This window comes from Quercus suber, unplaced genomic scaffold, assembly GCF_002906115.3.
Source record: "Quercus suber isolate HL8 unplaced genomic scaffold, Cork oak 2.0 scaffold_374, whole genome shotgun sequence".
Classification (NCBI taxonomy): domain Eukaryota; kingdom Viridiplantae; phylum Streptophyta; class Magnoliopsida; order Fagales; family Fagaceae; genus Quercus; species Quercus suber.
In genome coordinates this window covers 685,608-704,140 of record NW_027069826.1, presented here as the reverse complement: position 1 = coordinate 704,140, position 18,533 = coordinate 685,608, and the positions used below count along the sequence as shown (strand labels likewise).

General features: G+C 34.6%; 1 pseudogene; it reads right to left on the bottom strand.

Annotated features, from left to right (window-relative positions):
• Nucleotides 1-14,231: 14,231 nt before the first annotated feature.
• Nucleotides 14,232-18,533, bottom strand: part of LOC112025670 (stearoyl-[acyl-carrier-protein] 9-desaturase, chloroplastic-like) — a 9,041-nt pseudogene continuing 4,739 nt past the window's right edge.

Below are 18,533 nucleotides of genomic sequence, written 5' to 3'. Positions count from 1 at the left end.
ACATTGGTGTGGGAATGCTGCAAGCCAGGCCCAAGGAAGAAAGCCCAAGAAGGAAGAAATGAATCAGGACTCTTAGTATTCTAAAGGGGAGCTGAGTTAAAGAGAGTGGAAGTAGTGGACAGTAGGGAAGCTTCTAGTCTGGTGTAGCCTATTGCATTTGCATTAAATGGTAGACAATAGTTTTATCAGCCGCATTGATGAGGAAGTGACCTAAACAGTATAAACCACAGCTAAGCAGATTCCTTCCACCATCTTTTTCAGATGTTAAAAGCAACAAGTGTCATAAAGGGAAAGAGGTTAGGGGAAAATGGATGGTAGAGATATGATAACGGGTAGAGGTATATAAGGAAGAGAAGGAGTGCTAGAAATAGGGATCGAGACAGAGGCATTAAAAAAGAGATAAGCACAAAAGAGAGAGAAAAAAGAGATTGAATAGTGTAACTGTCTATAAAAACTAATCCTCCTCGGGCGAATTGTTGGAGGGATAGATTCCCCCTTTGTGTTATAAAATTGGCATTTTCTTCTCTATTTCTATCCCCGGGTAGAGTCCCCTCTTGTTGTTCATTTTCCTCTCTTACAAATTCTATTGATTTGGGCCAAGGTTGAATCGTGCCACTCACTGTTCTAAGTGGGCTTAGGCCGCTAGATTTTTTTGTCCTTACAATTGGCGCTGTCTGTGAGAAGAACAAGTGGTGGTGGATTCGTCCTGAGTATTGATGGCTATCGAAGACCAAGATATGGAGGAGTCAGTTGGCTCCCTGAGGGAGAACCAGTATGTTAACCTGGAGTGTAGGAGAGATAGGCAACATACCCAAGTGTTGTGGTGGAGTCTTATCACACTGAACGTACTAAGCGGAGTCATTCCAAGTCCAGGAGCTATGCATCTCATGATCTGGAGACGCGAAAGTTGCAGCAAGAAATAGATGGCCTGCGCAGCAAGTTGAGACGTAGGGAACGTAAAAGGAGAAGCCCCTTACCCCTACCAAGGGATGGCTTTAGAGGAAGTAGGGACAATTCTTACCGCCGCCGATTAGGAACTCCATCTAGTGAGTCCTATTCGACTTTTTCACACGAGGATAAGTGGGAGAATAGCAGTCGTGACTGTAAGAAAAGGGCTTCCCACCATGGCCTGGGGAATGATGCAATAGTAAGGCCCTGCAGCAGATCTTTAAATCACCCTTCGTTAAAAGGATTAATAGGGTCGAGCTCCCTTATTGGCTTCCTTAGTCGACATTTGCTATTTACAATGGGAGGACTAATCTCGTGTAGTATGTCAGCCACTTTAATCAAAAGATGGCAATTCATGCCAACAATGAGGCCTTAATGTGCAAAGTGTTCCCTTCCAATATTGGGCCTGTGGCTATGCATTGGCTTAATGCCCTAGGGGAAGGGTTAGTAGGGTTTTTCGAGGAGCTGACAAGGGCGTTTGGGGCTAAATTTATAACCTACAGTAGGGTCCCTAAACCACTAGACTCGCTGCTGTCTATGTCAATGAGGGAGGCAGAAACCCTCAAGACTTACTCGGACAAATATTGGGAAACATATAATAGTTGATGGAAGCTTTAAGGATGTGACCATGAGGACTTTAAGGTTGGGCACCCCGCCGAGCACAAGTTAAGAAAGTTGTTGACGATGAAATCCGCTTCGAACATGCGCCAAGTCATGGATCGTATAGATAAGTACAAGCGAGTGGAAGAGGACCAGGTGCAAGGAAAAAGGAAGGTTAAAATGTNCAAAAAAAAAAAAAAAAAAAAAAAAAAAAAAAAAAAAAAAAAAAAAAAAAAAAAACAACAACAACAACAACAACGTAAGTATCATATAAGTCATGATCAAGCTAACTATACAGATGGATAGGTTTAGTAATATACCTTGGTGAGGTCCTGCTTTAGAGCAAGGAAGATCTCTCATTTCTTGAAGAACCTCAGCTCTGCCATGTCCTCAGGCAGGCATAATGCCTTCTCCAGGTATTCTGCCACCAACCCTGAGCTCAGGGTAAAGATGGGCCTCTAGAGGCCTTCTTGGGTTGGTCTCCTCCAACCTCCTTAAAAGTCCTGGTGTGCACTGGCTTCTTCTGCTGCCTTTTTCCTACCCGGGCTTCCTTTGTTAGAGGTTTAGCGATCTCCCCCTTTTTGGCCTCCTCGAAGCCCTTGCTTCCTTAGCCACATTTTCTCTTCTTGTCCGCGGCATCAGCAAGATATGTGCGCATCGCGGCAGGAGTAGGAGGGTGAGGTGTCATTGCTATAGTAAAGGAAGAGCCCCCAACATGGGTTGTTAGTAGGGCGAGAAGGTCTGGGGTTTTCTCTTCAAAACCCATTTCTGCCAAGGAACGAGTTGTTGATGTGCTAGAAGTGTCTTTGTGGTAAAAAACTTTGAAGTCTTTTTTTGTGACCTCTTGGTGGATGGGTTCAGGTGTGGACTCCTTCTCCTCGTCGTCAGAAGGAATGGAAGGCTCTTAAGAATAAAGGAGCTTTACAGCTAAGGGTGCTAGAAACTTGGTGTCTTGAGTCCCCTCTAGAGGAGGTTCTGTCAGCAAGAAGCCTGGCACGACCACATCAATTAAGGCTAAGCGGGGATCCCTGGCCTTAATAACGTTCTTCGGACTCTGGAAACGCTTGGTGGAGGGTTTGTAGTCGAGGATGACGGGGGCAGCCCTGAGTTAACCATCCATATGAAGGAAGATCTTTGCCTTGAGAATTCGGTTTAAATCCTTAAAATTCAATAAGTGCTTGGTAGGAGCGGTGTGGTATTCATCTGCCATATAAGACAAAAGGGATGTTAGTAACCCAAAAAAAAAAAAAAAAAAAAAAAAAAAAAAAAACGTTACCACTGCTAAGGTTATGTAAAGTCCTATGTGTGACTACGGTTCTCGGGAACACTACCTGGTTCCCTTTCCTAGATAAGGCAGTGCATTCCATCGTGTCAGCCTCTCGAGACAATTAGAAAATCCTCGTCCATGCCTTTGCTTAAGTCAAGCAAGTAGGAGATTAGCCTAACGGCAGGAACCCTATACTTCATGTAATATTTGGTTTTTTCCCATTTCTGGCAGTTGTATACCCAGTTTACATCGTGCCAGGTAAGGTTTGTCCCTATTGTATGATTTATCGTATCTACACACTCAAGGATCCTAAAGATGTTTGGGGAACATTAGGTCGGGGTTAACCTATAGTTTATAAGATAGTCCCTGGTTATCCTTCCCATAGAAAGTTCCATCCCCCCTTTGATGAAGGCGATCATAAGAATGACCACGGACTCAGAAGTTCTGTTTAAGACCAACCACTCACCCTCCTCACAATTTTGGATTTCAACACTGTTGGAGATCCTATATTGAGCCCTAAAGACTGCCCTAGCCTCGGCAGTGTCCACTAACTTAGAATATCTACCTATAAAGTTTTGTGGTGTGAAACGTTAAACTTGTGAAAAAGAATAAACAGGGAAATCAACACACCTATGAGTGAACACAAAAAGTGCTCATCGGGAGTTTTCTTCTTCAACTTAGGTCACTAGAATGTTCAAAATAATCCTCAGCCAATTCCAAGTTCTCCTTTTATAGGAGTGAAAAAGTGAGCGGTAAAATTCCTGCCCATAAATGAGGGGAAATGAGGACCGTAGGATCTTGATCAAGTCGTAGAATGTGGGGAGACAAGCAACCGCCTGACGCCATAAATCCGAGATCATGGATTTTGAAGCATTAGGAGCGCGCAGAGGACAGATGAAAGGACGTTGATACGTGGGAACGCATGTGGCACATGCATAATTCACCTGTGAGACTAAAACTTCGATTTTGTCTCATAAACAAATAGCGAACATTTTAGGGGCTATTATGGGAGCCTGAGGACCGAGGATGAAGTTGAAGGTTGTCAGCATTGGTGTGGGAATGCTGCAAGCCATGGGCTCAAGGAAGAAAGCCGCTTTTGGAAGGGAAGAAATGAATCAAGGCACTCTGTAGTATTCTAAGTAGGAGCTGGAGTTTGAAGAGAGTGGAAGTCAGTGGACAGTAGGGAAGCTTCTAGTCTGGTGTAGCCTATTGCATTTGCATTAAATGGTAGACAACAGCTTTATCAACCGCATTGATGAGGAAGTGAACTGAATAGTGTAAGCCACAGCTAAGCAAATTCCTTTTACCATCTTCTTCAGATGTTAAAAGCAACAAGTGTCATAAAGGGAGAGAGGTTAGGTGAGAATGGATGATGGAGATATGATAGGGGTAGAGGTATATAAGGAAGAGAATGAGCGTAGGAAGGAAGGATCGAGATGGAGGCATTAAAAAGAGATAAGCACAAAAAAGAGAGAAAAAAGAAATTGAATAGTGTAACTGTCTATACAAACTAATCCTCCTCGGGTGAGCTGTTGGAGGGATAGATTCCCCCTTTGTGTTATAAAATTGGCATTTTCTTCTTTATTTCTATCCTCGGGCAAAGTCCCCTCTTGTTTTTCGTTTCCCTCTTTTACAAATTCTATTGATTTGGACCAAGATTGAATCATGCCACTCACTGTTCTAAGTGGGCTTGGGCCGCTAGATTTTTTGGTCCTTACATATACCATTTTAAAAATCATTTTTCTAGTTTAAAACTAAAAAATTGTTATTGAATTGGAACATTAATTTGGCAAGTTCTATCCTGAAAACTTGTTTATGAAATTAATAATCAAAACTAGAAACTTTATTAAGCTTAGAAACGGAAAACATCATCTACTTGATCCTGATAACAAGTTATTTGGAAGACTAATGAACAGTGTACATATTTGTACAGTAAGCACTTTTATAAAAAGTTTTTTTTTTTGGGTATTTTTTTATATAATGTAAAATTTTTACTCTAACCTAATTTTGTGTATAAAGTTTCCTTTTAGAGGCTTGAACTCTGACTTTACTTCCCACGCGGTAGTAAAATCTATGTATTTATGTGGAGTATAAATTATGCCAACTACGTCCATTGTTGCAATGCTTCACACTTGTGTACAAAGTTTTTTTTTTTTTTGGTAGTTTCAAATCTATGTGTGTATGTAGTGGGGCATAAATTATGGAGGGTACGGTGTTGGAATGGAATGGACAACATGCAGGCCTTGGTGGTGGTTAGATTTTCCTAGTTGGGGCAATTCTAACTTTTATTTTTATTTTAGAAGAGGAAGCATTGTACCTGAAATATTGAACAATTAATTATTTTCTATACACACATCACATATGGCACAATTGCCAAATTAGTAGCTTTCTGTATCCTGTCACTTCCTTATTACCTTTTATACTTTACATCTTTTTACTTTTCTTTCCTTCACACGAAATATACATAATGGAATGGACAACATTGCAGGTCTTGGTGGCGGGTGGAATTCCCTAGTTTGGGCAATTCTAACTTTTATTTTTATTTTAGAAGAGGAAGCATTGTACCTGAAATATTGAACACTTAATTATTTTTTATACACACATGACACATGGCACAATTTCCAAATTAGTAGCTTTCTCTATACTGTCACTTCCCTATCACCTTTTATACTTTACATCTTTTTACTTTTCTTTCCTTCACAAGAAATATTTATGTATATTTCTTGTGAACTATATTTATGTGTTTATTTGTGTATAAACTAAAGTTACGCTTTTTTTTTTTTTTTTTGGGGCTAAACTAACTAAATTTATGCTTATTTTGAATATATATGGTTTTAAAATAATAGATTTGGCTTACTTTTAGCACTTTATTAATAGGACATGTCCTTTTGTTTTAAATAAACAATGACAAGTGGTAATGAGTTTTAATCCTCACATTTTATTTAGTTAGTAGGTGATATGATATTCTCTTATCAAAACAAAAACAGTTTTCTTTTAACAAGTGTTGGAGGTAAGTCAAACCCTAAAATAATAGCTTAGGCTTGAATATGATGCAATTACTTTTATCTAGTTTAGTTGGAATTGATTTACTTCAATCTAGTTCGCTTCGATATGATGTACTTCAATTTAATTTAGTTTGTGTTTATTTGTTTAGACCCCTTAAAGCAGATTGTTTAACTTAATATATTAGACAAGTGATTACTTAGATTAATTATGAGATCTAGGTTAAACAGTGAAAGATCATATCATGCGAACAACAGAAAAGTAAATAACACACATACATGATTACCTAGGAAAACTAATGAAACGAACCGTTTCAAGGTAAAAACCTAGGGAGGATTTGACCTAACTATCTTCAAGGTAAACAAATTCACAAATAGAGAATTGAAGTTTTTACAAAAGATTTAACCCTAAATCTATTGCTACATCTAGTAATAACTTATTGATATGATCACGTGCAAACTCTGAATCCACAGACTTTTCTCTCTTGAATTTGCAACACACAAGTTCCCACGCTTATGACTTTGAGATCCCACTCAAAGGTTTTAGATCACCACTTGTTAATCTTGCAACAACTAGATTTCATCAACACTTGATTGTAGTCTTGTTCTGGTAGACACTTGTAGAGTTAGAAGACATAGGACCTCTCAAATCTCACATGAGTAACACCCAAGTCTTCCAAGAGTCTTCAAACCATAGTTAGGGTTTTCCTTTTATACTTAGGAATGTTGGACTAAAACCTTAAACGTTTTCGTGGGCTTGGACCTGATTTAAATTCTATAGAAATGATTTTTCCGTGATTTTTGATCGGTTGAGCCTGATCTTTGATCGATCGAGCTTCAATGAAATTTAATTCTTTTTCTTGCAGCTTGAATATTCTTGAGACTTGACTTAAAACAATTTAAGTAATGTCTAACATTTATTCTAGACATGTTTTTGTGCTCGGTTTGTCAACATATACAAATTAGAACTCTAAACATTTAATCTTAAATCTTTGGAATCTAACAGTTTGATTAGGTTTACTTCAAATCAAGGCACTTCAATTCAGCCTGTTTATAAGAATTAGGGTATAATTCACTTTAAACTAGTTTAAGTTAAGTCATGACTTTGAAATAATAGCATTGGAAATAACATAGAGTTAGGAATTTCACTTTGTCTCTGGGTAATAGAAGTCACTTAGGATGTCTCATCTTTCATTATTAACCTGTGTATTTTCTCAAAAATTCCTCTTAATTGAGGCATTTCCAAACCCAAACCTTAATCCTCAAAGTTAAATTTAACTTCAAATTGGGTTTTGCACCCAACTCTCAAGTGACGTGCAAACAACAATAAAAGACCAAACATAATTAAAAATTAATTTCTACTCGAACATGTTATCTTATTTTATTAATTTATTTAATATGGTACGTGTTTAACGTTCTTTGAGCCTCAATAGTCAGTAGGATGCATGGTGGTACAATGTAAAGTTTTATTCTCAAGGTTTTGTTCAATTACTTTACTCTCATACAAAGAGAGAATATAACTCAGTTGCTTATAGTTTGGCTAAATATGCTAGTAATATTTTAGACTTTTTAGTATGGATGAAGGATGTTCCACCACAATTTTATTCTTACTTAAGGCTAATTTAACTGTTCTTTCTTAATTAAAGTTCAGTTTCCCCCTAAAAGGAATTCTCATTTATGAACAAAAAAAATGAACAATATCACTAAACTATAAGTTTAAATAAATTTAATAGACTAATTAAATCAACGAAATAAGAGAGAACCCAAAATATTTTACTACAAAAATCTACTCACTGCCCTTCAACTTACAAAAACAATCAATGAGATAGAAGCATGGAATCCAAAATAGTATGTCACATTATTAGTTCGCTCAATAGAATGGAGTTTGTGGGTTCCAGTTAGCTTGGCTGATAAAATCTCTTGCTATCGAATAAAAGATATGAGGTTCAATTTTTGTCTATACCAAAAACCAATTGGTACTTTAGTCTGATGATAAAAAATAATCATAAAAAATGGACACTATAAGTTGAAACTATTTCTTAAAAAAAAAAATGTTGGTGTTCAAAATACTTGCTAATGCTTAAAAATTCCATGCACATACATGTTTATTTTACTTAGCTTTAGGTAGATTTGGGTGATTCCTTCACAAAATGACGGGTAAGTGAATAAATGGGTCAGATCAACTTTGAACAAATCAATTTAATAATGAGGTCAGGTTATTAACTCATTTCATGTTAGGTTAGAAAAATCCCTCCGCGTGCATGTTTATTCAATCTACAGGTTAGAGTGGGATAGAAAGTCTAGCTTAGGGATCAACTAAATTTTCTCTTATTAAAACACGTTATATCTACCATTGGATTGATTCCTTCGTACTGGTTATAGTTAATTTTTTAGTAGGGAAAAATTCAAAAAATCTCTCACTGTTTTTCCTCTGAAACATGGAACTCCATCCCTTCTGATTTTGAGTATAACGCTTAATTGTATTATTGTTTTATGTTTAAACTGTCAATTGTATAACACTTAATCGTCTAGGGTTTTTGAGTATAATACGAAACTCCCTAAAAGAAACCTTGCATACTTTTATATTTTGGAGTTACAAGCTTACAAGCTTACAACCTTTTTAAATTGCCATTTCACATAGTTCACGTTGGCCCATTTCCTTCGTTCCATTTAATTGTTATAGGCTTTTCACTAAAATTTCACCTTTTCAGCAAGATGAAGTGAGCCTGATATGAATGTTGAAATCCCTTAATATGAGTTTTTTTAGTAACACCTTAGTGTGGGTTTGGATTCACGTTTGCGAGCATCAGCGTTTTTACAATTCAGTGTTTTTTTTTTTTTTTTTTTTTCACGTGTTTAGGGAGACAAGCAGCACTGTTCACACCTTAGCAGCACTGTTCATGCACTGTTCATGGGACCCACAACCACTTTATTCAAAAAAATTATTAAAAATGAGTCACACAGCACCATTCATACATTTAAAAATTATTTTGCTACAGTGTTTTCAGTTTTCAGTTTCAACAAAAATAAGTTGTATCCAAATAGACCCTTAATATGATTTTTTTTTTTAAAATACTAAGTATTTAACACGCACACATGAGAAGAACAAAAGTAGAAGCAATAACAAAAAAAACTCATATGAGTGTGTGTCAATAACAAAAGATTATACTAACAGTTATAAAATATCCAAAAAAAATAAAAAATAAAATTATGAAAAATGTTATGTTGCTAGCATTATTCTTTTGGAAGGGCTTTGGGTCTAATTGTTTCAAGGGCTTGAAACAACACTTTTCTATAAAATGGTTTTTTTTTTTTATTATTATTGAAACTCACCATTTCTTAGATACAACTGTTTTAAACATCTGTAATATTTCCACAAAACTGAAAAAATAAGCAGTTCCAAAATGAATATAGAAATCGGAACCAAAAGGGATAAAATAATAAATTTTTATGGCAAGATATTTTTCTTTACAAGTTTTCCTCTTAATTAAGGAGGATGTGTTTTTGTGGAGCTAGGGGGAAAATCTCTAGCATCCTCCTTTTCACACACCAAACAAAGGAAAACCGAAAACTTCAACTTCTTTTTGGGGGGTTTTTCTATTATTCTTTTTCTATCGTTTGAGTTTTCCTTCCAACCAAACATATCACTAGTGACACAATAAATTTGACTATCTGTTTTTTACAACTAATTGAGATGACAAGTTATAATGGTTGAATTATCATTTTCACATGCACCTACTACTAACAATATTTTTATTATATATTAATTAAGAAAAATGTTAAATTGTAAGGTGTTCGTGAAGAATGAGTTAATGTGGAGTCTAATTAATAAAAAATTAGATGAATTGATGATGAGAGAACTGAAAGTAATACTAAAATAACAAGTAGAGCTCAAAAAATTATTCCTTATAATACTTGTAAAAAATTGACATAAACCAAAAAAATTTGATATAGAGCCATTTTTTATGGTTCTACACTGTCATTAATTAAAACAAATCACCTCAACAAAACAATAGTTATAAAAGAAAAAATTGTAAATTTGTTGTGTGACCAGATAGACTTAGAATATGGTGTAGAATACAAAGCCGATAGCCCCTCTAGACACAAGTTCACATCACATCACATCCAGGTTTAAGACAGTCACTTCATTAATTGATTCTTTAATAGTTGGCCGAATAAACATATAATATAATGGTATCACATCACGTCAAATTTCTGGAGTAAAACCTTTTGGGTTATGATCATAGGTCTCAAAATCGAATTGAACCGGGAGGTTGGATAGTAAAAATCGGAAACTAGGATGAGAATTAGTTTTGTAAGCATAAAGAACCGGACATATGTGACAATTCCGTGAATCTCTAAAACCGGGGTTGGACCGCTTGAACCAGTGGCAAGAATCGTGCGGTACACAATTTTATTTTACTTAATTAAATTATCCATCTTTTACAAGAAATAAAAAAAAATTATAATTAAAATCCTTCAAAGATATTCAACTTTACTTCAAAAATTAATCATAAATTTTAATGTTTTCATGGTTATTATTTTATTTTATTAACTTTCTTATTTAATTATTAAATATATGCTTGAAAATCATTAAATTTTCCTCACATATATAGATATATTAGTCAATTTTGCTAGTTTTATAAATTTAATATCTATATTTAGGCTTTAATTAATTATTAAATTAATTATGACGTCATCATGGTTCGACCTCGGTTCGACTTCAAAAACCTTGAACCTCTCCATTTTACGGTTCAATGAACGGTCCAGGTCTGAAAACCTTAGTTATCATCCCCCTGTTCTTAAACACCCCCCCCCCCCAAAAAAAACCTATTGAATAGGGTTATGAGACTATCTTATGAATCATTACTCTCATATTTAATTGGTGAATCCTACGAACCAATGGGAATATATTTTGAGAGGGAGCGTTGTATAAATTGGCCTCATAAAATTATATTTTGTGATTAGGAGCGTGCATAAATCGCCAAGTCAGGTTGATTGGTTTATTTTTTTCATCTAAACTACTTGGATTGATAAATCTCTAATCCAATTCAACCCAATCTATAAAGGCCGAGTAGTCTTGGAGTCTTTTTGTTAAGCATAGTAAAAAAAAATCTTCATAGTTTCATTTAACTATTTTTAAGCTCGTTATTCAATAAATAATTGCTATAAATTGGATTGAATATTTTAACTGCATCAAAACTAAGGGTGTGTTTGGTAGAGTAGATTTTAGGGAGGATGGAAAAAAAAAAAAAATGAGGAAAATTTTTTTGGAGGGTGTTTGGCTGAGAGAGAGAGAGAGAGGGGAAAATAATGGTGTAGCCCACCTGAACCCACCAAAAAATTTTCTCCCCAAAATGGGGAGAAAACTTGGTGATGGAAAATCTTATGGTGAAGGACAAAAATGCCCATATGCAAGTTGCACATGGGCTTCTGTACATGTTGTGGTGTTGTTGTTGTTGTTGTTGTTGTTGTTTTTTTTTTTTTTTTTTTTTTTTTTTTAAATTTTATTATTTATTTTATTTTAAAATTCCAGTTTTAATATCTATATGATTTTTTCTCACTTTTTTTTTTTCTTTGCTTTGCTGGGCTTTAGTGCACTTGTTAAGTGTTTCTTTTGTTCTCATTCCATTTTTTTAAGGCATCATTTTTATTTTTTTAATAAATTTGGGTGATTGTATTTTTTGTTTTTGTTTTAATTGGGCATCATTTTTTAACAAGGGTATATGAGTAGATTTATATAAATTCATTTTTTCCATTTCTCCATTTTTTCACTTTCAACCAAACAAAAAGGAGGGAAATTAAAATTTTTTTTCTATCCTTCCACTTTTTCATTCTCTCATCATTTTCTATCTTCCTACTTTTCTATCCCTTATCCTAAGTTCAAAATACCAAATGGACAACAAATCAAAAATCAAGTGGTGCCATGTTGGGGAAGTTTATATTTACCCATATTTTCCTAATAGACTATACTCCATTTGACCCAAATGGCCCTGTGTTTCCGCTAGGATCCACTTTTTGTGTGGTTCTACTTCTAGTGGTGCCATGGTGGGAAAATAGGGAAATATCTCTCTCTCTCATGTGTTACTTTTCTCTTTTAAGAAAAAAGTTTTGAAATGATTTCATGTGTATGTATATGTACAAAATTGGGTGTTTTAAATTTTGTTTGGATGTAATGACATCATTACAACTTCTTTATTTTTTGGGCAAATTACAACTTACTCACATGTGATTTGATCGAAGTTTAAGTTGTCTACATGTGGTTTGAAATTTAACACTTTACCCACCTGAGGTTAGTTTAGTTAGAGTTCCGTAATCCACATTTGTTAAAAACATGAATAAATATGTAATTTTGCTCTACTTTTATGTCACTCTCCTCCAAAAACACAATAAACATAAAAATACAAAATCAAATAAGGTAAAAAAGAATCCAGTGGAGCGCTTATATCATAGGATTTCAAACTATAGGTTGACAACTTAAATTTTTGCCAAACCACATGTGAGTAAGTTGTAATTTCCTTATTTTTTTGAAAGATTATTATTTGTATGGTAAACAAATATGTTCGTTTACATTTTATTTTTTATTTTTTTTATTAATATAAGATGTAACCAAGGTTCATTTGTCTTCTATGTACTGTGCACCGTGAAAGCTTGGCATTTTTGCTAGAACATAAGGTAAGTTCTCAAACATAAACAGAGACCCATGCTTTTTCTTTCTTTCTTTCTTTTTATTTGTTGTTGAATAATACGTTTTATTCAAGAAAGTGACGGACCCAACCCAAGACCCATGCTTAAACGTGTTTATTATTTTTTCCTACAAGATATATAAGATCACGTTTCTTAGTTATGGAATTAAGTGAAGAAGGAGATAAGATGAGACCACATTAATTCAATTGCATATATATATATATAGTTGGGTATCAAAGCCATCTTAACAAAATGGTGAGATCTATATACTTTATAGGCTTAGAAGAGAGTATAATTAGCTTAGTAAAGCATTTATGTCCATGGAAATGGTGGTACTTGACGTTTGGCCATCAGTGGTTGATGATTTGATAGACTAAACCTTAGATGCTAATTCTTCTATAGGATCTTGACAGCTTTAGGCATCTTGCTCTTATTTCAAACTTCAAATGCAGGATCATGTTAGGTGCTTGGATTCAGGGACGACTTAGCCGTACTACCTACCATTATGATAAGGGAGTCATTAGAAATGATCTAGCGGAGGCACGGCGTGTTAGCGAAGGGATCATATAACTTGCAATGTATTAATATGCCTGCAATTCTCACAATATAACTTAGTTGGACCTATAAAAACCTCCCATGTTAAATCAAAAATCAACTCAACTCTATTTTTTAATGTTGAAGTTACCTCGTTGGAGATTACAAAATGCCTTTAACACGCCCAAACCTCAACCTGCCTTACTCCTGTCCGATGTAGCTTGGGGACGGTAGGTAGGCACCACTGACCTAACCTCGTCCCAACTTGTTGTCATCCATAATTATAGTGCGAGACGTGTGAACAATTAGGAGAACTACCTCACAGTTATTGGCCATTTTAGTTTGATCAATTGCTAGCAAGAATTGCTCTCTTTTCATACCTATAATTCTTGCCTCTTGGCTTTTGTCCTCGGCTCTGCTATCATGAATGAGGCCAAATTTACCTCTATTCAGAGGCAAAGGTTTCTAAGATACTCGATTTTAGCATTTATGGATTTGTTGATCGTCCTCAATCCAAGACAGTTACATGTCACACAAATAATAATTTGTTATCATCACTTGCCTCACTTATACGGTGCCCAGGACACTAGAGTAATCCAAATCCAAAGCCAACTTGATCCAACCCGATCATCCTCAGCGAGTTATTTTATTGGGTAAACGGTGGCGACAGGCTAAAAAGCCAGTCTAAGGTTGTATCATCCGCCTAAGTTATTTGTATTTTCTGGTTGGGTCCATGCCTTGAGCGGAATAAGAGAATTCCCATTAAACAATGTTACTGAAATTTATGAGAGATACCTCTAACTAAAGGGGACAGACTTATAGGCCCCATACTTAATTAGCTAGCGACCCCAGCAAGAAAAAGAAAAGAAAAAAATATCGAGTTCACATAGGCAGATTGTTAATTTGGTTTCCCAGACGCATACTGATACACATTCACACAATTAGACAACACTAATTAAAGGTAAGAACATTGGCCAGCCATTTTCCTTTGGTAATGAGATCCAATAATGTTTATGAACTTTCTTTTATTTCTTCTAAGAATGATCGTAAGTCTCACTTTTTATTTGTTAAATTTGGCATAAAAAATGAGCATTATTACGTTGACCAGCACCATAGCTAGACTTTCTACCAAAAACCCAGCTGAAAGGAATAATTTGCATTCCCTTGACCCTTTTTTCATTCTCTCCCCCAGCTTAATTTCTTATTCTTTGGGCAAATCCACAACATAATCCTTGAGCTTTTTGCCTTCCCTTGAAAACCCAGTTAGCTTTTCTATTTCCCATTTATCCATTATGTCAAGGTAGTCCAAGGGAGGAGTATAGTCCCCAATTCGAGTGGCAACAGTGGAAAAGTTCAGAAAAAGATTTTGGTCATAGCCATAATATATATATATATATATATATCAAGTGTGCTGGCATGGTAATTTTCCTTCTCACTATTTCAGCAAATGCCATTATTGTTTCATTAGGATATCGAGCTCGAAAAGCTTCTCCACTATTTTGGTATAAGCATTTTCATCATGGCGCTTCTCATCAGAGGCAATTGTCATTGAGCCAGACATATTTGAGCTAGCTTTGCGTCCGGTCCCAGTGTTTCATGACAAGCCTGGCCTTGTTAGGTACCATGAGAGACAAATGTTGCTCTTTCTTGGAATGATGTGTAGATGATTCCAAGGTAAGGATTTGTACCCATGCCAACTTCCTATGGAAAATTATGAGAGCAAAGATATTTAATCAACTTTAGTCATGTAATTATAGTACTAAAGGACCGTATATGCATCTTCTTTAGCAAATAAATAAAGGACCAAGAATCTGAGGTTTTTCTTTAATGAGCTACTCTAAAGTCTCTAATGTTCAGCACTTTTTCCAAGTATTGAAATGTGTTATTTTCATTTTATGTTAAATAATTGAATTTATCCATTCTTAATAAATTAAAATTTTAGGACAAATGATAATTTATCAAGAATAAGATTGAAACAACAATTTGTTTTATATATATTCTTTTAAGTTATTTGTTTCATACCAATCTTTACGTTGTTTCTCTCTTTTTTACTTATTTAAAAAGTAGTCAAGTGATTCAACTTAGCTAAACTAGTTCAACAAATAAAATTGTAAGGTATGTAAGACCAAAATGCCACAAAAATAATAATTTTCTCAATTGTTTTCACAACTTGTAGTGGTAAATTGTAATTAGTGTAATATTAATTTCACATGAAACCATTAGTAATATTATTTTTAATTTACATCAATTATAACTTGTCATTTTAACAATTTAAAAAAAAGTTAGTGAAATTTAAATCGGTTATAACTTGTCAATTTAAACATTAAAAAAAAAGAAAAAAGGGTTTGTGAAATTTATCATCTCATTCAACTTATTGGTGACGAGGGCTAAATCTAGGGCCTTCCATGGTCTAGACAACCATACGTTGTCTAGATGACTATATGGTATTGATTACACGGCAATAAATAATTTCTTAACCGACGAGCTTCAACGGTTAGAAAGAGTAATTATGAGCCAATTAACTCTCCATTTAAGCTCATACATACGTTACTCAAAACAGCCAGGAGAGCCATAATGAGGCTCCCAACAACTACACTCATAATGAGGCTCCTAACAGTTGTACTAAGGCTATAAATAAGCCATCATGCACCAAGAGAAAGATATGCACATTCAAACACAAAGAATTACATTATGATTCTCTGAGAAATATTGAGAACTCTACTGATTTAGTCATCAGAGAACCATTAGCTAATGCCACTCTTATGCCTTTCTCTCTCATCTTTGCAAGGAACATAATCTCATCAAAGCTTTGATGAGGTCCTCGACTAATGACCATTTTTTGCTTCATCAATTGGTATGCAAAAATGCCTCAGTTCCAAGTATGGTAATTTTCACAAAACAAGAGGAAAATGTCAGAAAGATGTTACCATTCTTGACCCAATTAGATATTGAATTGTCTTCTCAAATTGTTTAATGCATCTACTCATCCTGAAAAGTAAAGGAACTTATTGAGGAGATCACCCTGCCTATTTTCTTCAACAGTCCATGACCTTGACCAAATTGCCCAAGGCGTGTTATCTACGCCTGTTTCATCACCACGAAGTGCATCATAGCCTCACAGGCATTAAACCATGATTTGTACGTTGAAAGGGGCCTCTTCAGTTATCATTTTACTAGCCGAAACAACAAAGAAATCATTTAGGATTTCCTTGGTTCTTTCCCTTAGTTCATTCACTTGCTCAAGTAAACCTTCTGATCAGATCTAGTCTGGTAAAAAGTCTTTGTGGTTGCTAACATTTTTCAACTGGTTTAAGTAGAGTCAAAATGTTATCTTTAGCCGAATCCTCCATACACTTGAAGATTTCAACTTTCTCAGGTGGCATGGAATGGGTTACTCCAAGCTTGAGCTCTTGTGAAGGGTTAAATGATTTCTTGAGATTGTATTCTCCCACTCCAACATTGAGCAAAAGCAATGAAATTTGGGTGTTTGTATGTGCAAAGCCATAGTCGGCTTGACTGCATGTATTAAAAGTAATTGGTTTTGATGTCCTAATTTTTAATCTAATTGTATATGTGTGTGAAGCTCCCTTCTGGAGACTTGAATCTCGGCTCTTGGCCCCTACATCAATTAATCCTTCATATTTTTGTCACACACACATTACACCCTTAAAGTTTGTGATTACTTCAGTATGAAAACCAATAATTAGTGACAAAAAGTAGCAAGAAAACCATGATATGAACCTCCATACAAGACAGTACTTAAAGGGGGTCTATAATTTACCCCCAAAAATGAGGTCTATGCGGTCCAATAATTATTTAATACATCACATGTATGCATAATTCCTTTCACTAATTAAAACCGATATATATATGTGTGTGTGTGTGTGTACTAATTAGTTATTCTCACAATTCTTTTGAATAGAAAGATTGTGGTTGAGGAGGAGGGGAGTTTCAAAGCTAACCTATTTTTACGGGCCCAATTTTTTTTTATTCATATTCATTATTATATTTTGGGTTCAAATGGATTAATAGGTTTGGATTTAAATTTGTTAGGTATAATAATAGGTTCTAGGTTCAACTAGCCTGTCTTGGTGTGCGAGTGGAGAGAGAAAGAGAAGGCTAATCTTAGTTATGTTGCCTATTATTATTGTGGAAGAAAAAAAAAAAAAAAAACTCTAGTTTCCAATTCATGGGTTGTTTTGTTTCATTTAATTGATGCAAAAATACATATTATCTGTATCATTAAAATTCAAATAGTACTAAGAGTCTTGTAGTTCAACTGACACTTTTCAATATTTCAACAAATACATCGAGGATTCAATTCCTCTCACCCCAACTATATAATTATTATTAAAAAAATATTTTAAATCACAACTTGTCAAATTGGAACACGATGTTATTTTTTAAATCCCAAAAATCTACAAATGATTTTGTACTAAAGTTCATTGCATTTTTTTTTTTAATATATAGTATCAAAGATTACATAAATCATTTTCCATTTTATTGTAAAATCTAAGTTTGATAATATTTATGACTGCTTGTTCCATATTTGTCATAGAAACTATAACAATGAGTACACGTGCAACCACTTTATAAATTAGTTGGTAGACTATTAGTTTTTTGATCCTTACTAGTTATTGTTACAATTCAGAATTTTTTTTAATAAAAATTTGAATTTAGGATGTCGAACTACATTATGCTCATAATTATAGATGACACTTATTTCCTACAAACAAATATCATCAATTCTAAAAGATTCATTTCTCTCTTTAAGGACCCAAAACTGAGTTAAGAATAAATACCTCCAATGGATGCTTCTTGCAATTAAGAACTTATTGCATCATAAAATATATCAAATCGTTAGTGAGGGTCTATAATAAAGTCACCTTACTCAAAACCCCAAAAAATAAATTTTTTTAATTTTTTTTTTCTTTTGAGAATCCTCAAATGATCATTTAGGTGGAGTTATATAGCATGTCAGGATCCAAAATGTACGTACCCATAATAATTTTGTTTTATTTTGGGAGAGAGCCACTGGTCATTAATACGAATTAGGTCATAGGTAGCCATATTATTTTTGAGTTTTATGGGTACTAGCTTTCAATTTGGGAGGTAGGTACATTTTTTTGGGGCCAAATTTTCAAATATTACCTCATAATAGTTCCGTCCACAAAGATTGGTACTTAATTAGGTATTAAGATGTGACTTCTCAAATTATTATTATTTTTTTATAAAAACAAAGTGGTATCTTAGTTGTTGGCTAGACTAATTTATTTATTGTAACCTCATTTATTGATAGTGTAAGCATTGAACTTGAGACCATGAGCAGAGCGAGCGGAATTGAGCAGGGGCAATTGCCCCTGGCCCCACCACAAATCCCTCTACCTTCATATGTTTTTTTTTTTTTTCCTACTTTTTCTAAAGTGTATCTTTTAAATCCCAAACCTCATTGAAAAAAATTAGTAGAAGTCTAGAAGACTTCATTTTTTTTTTTT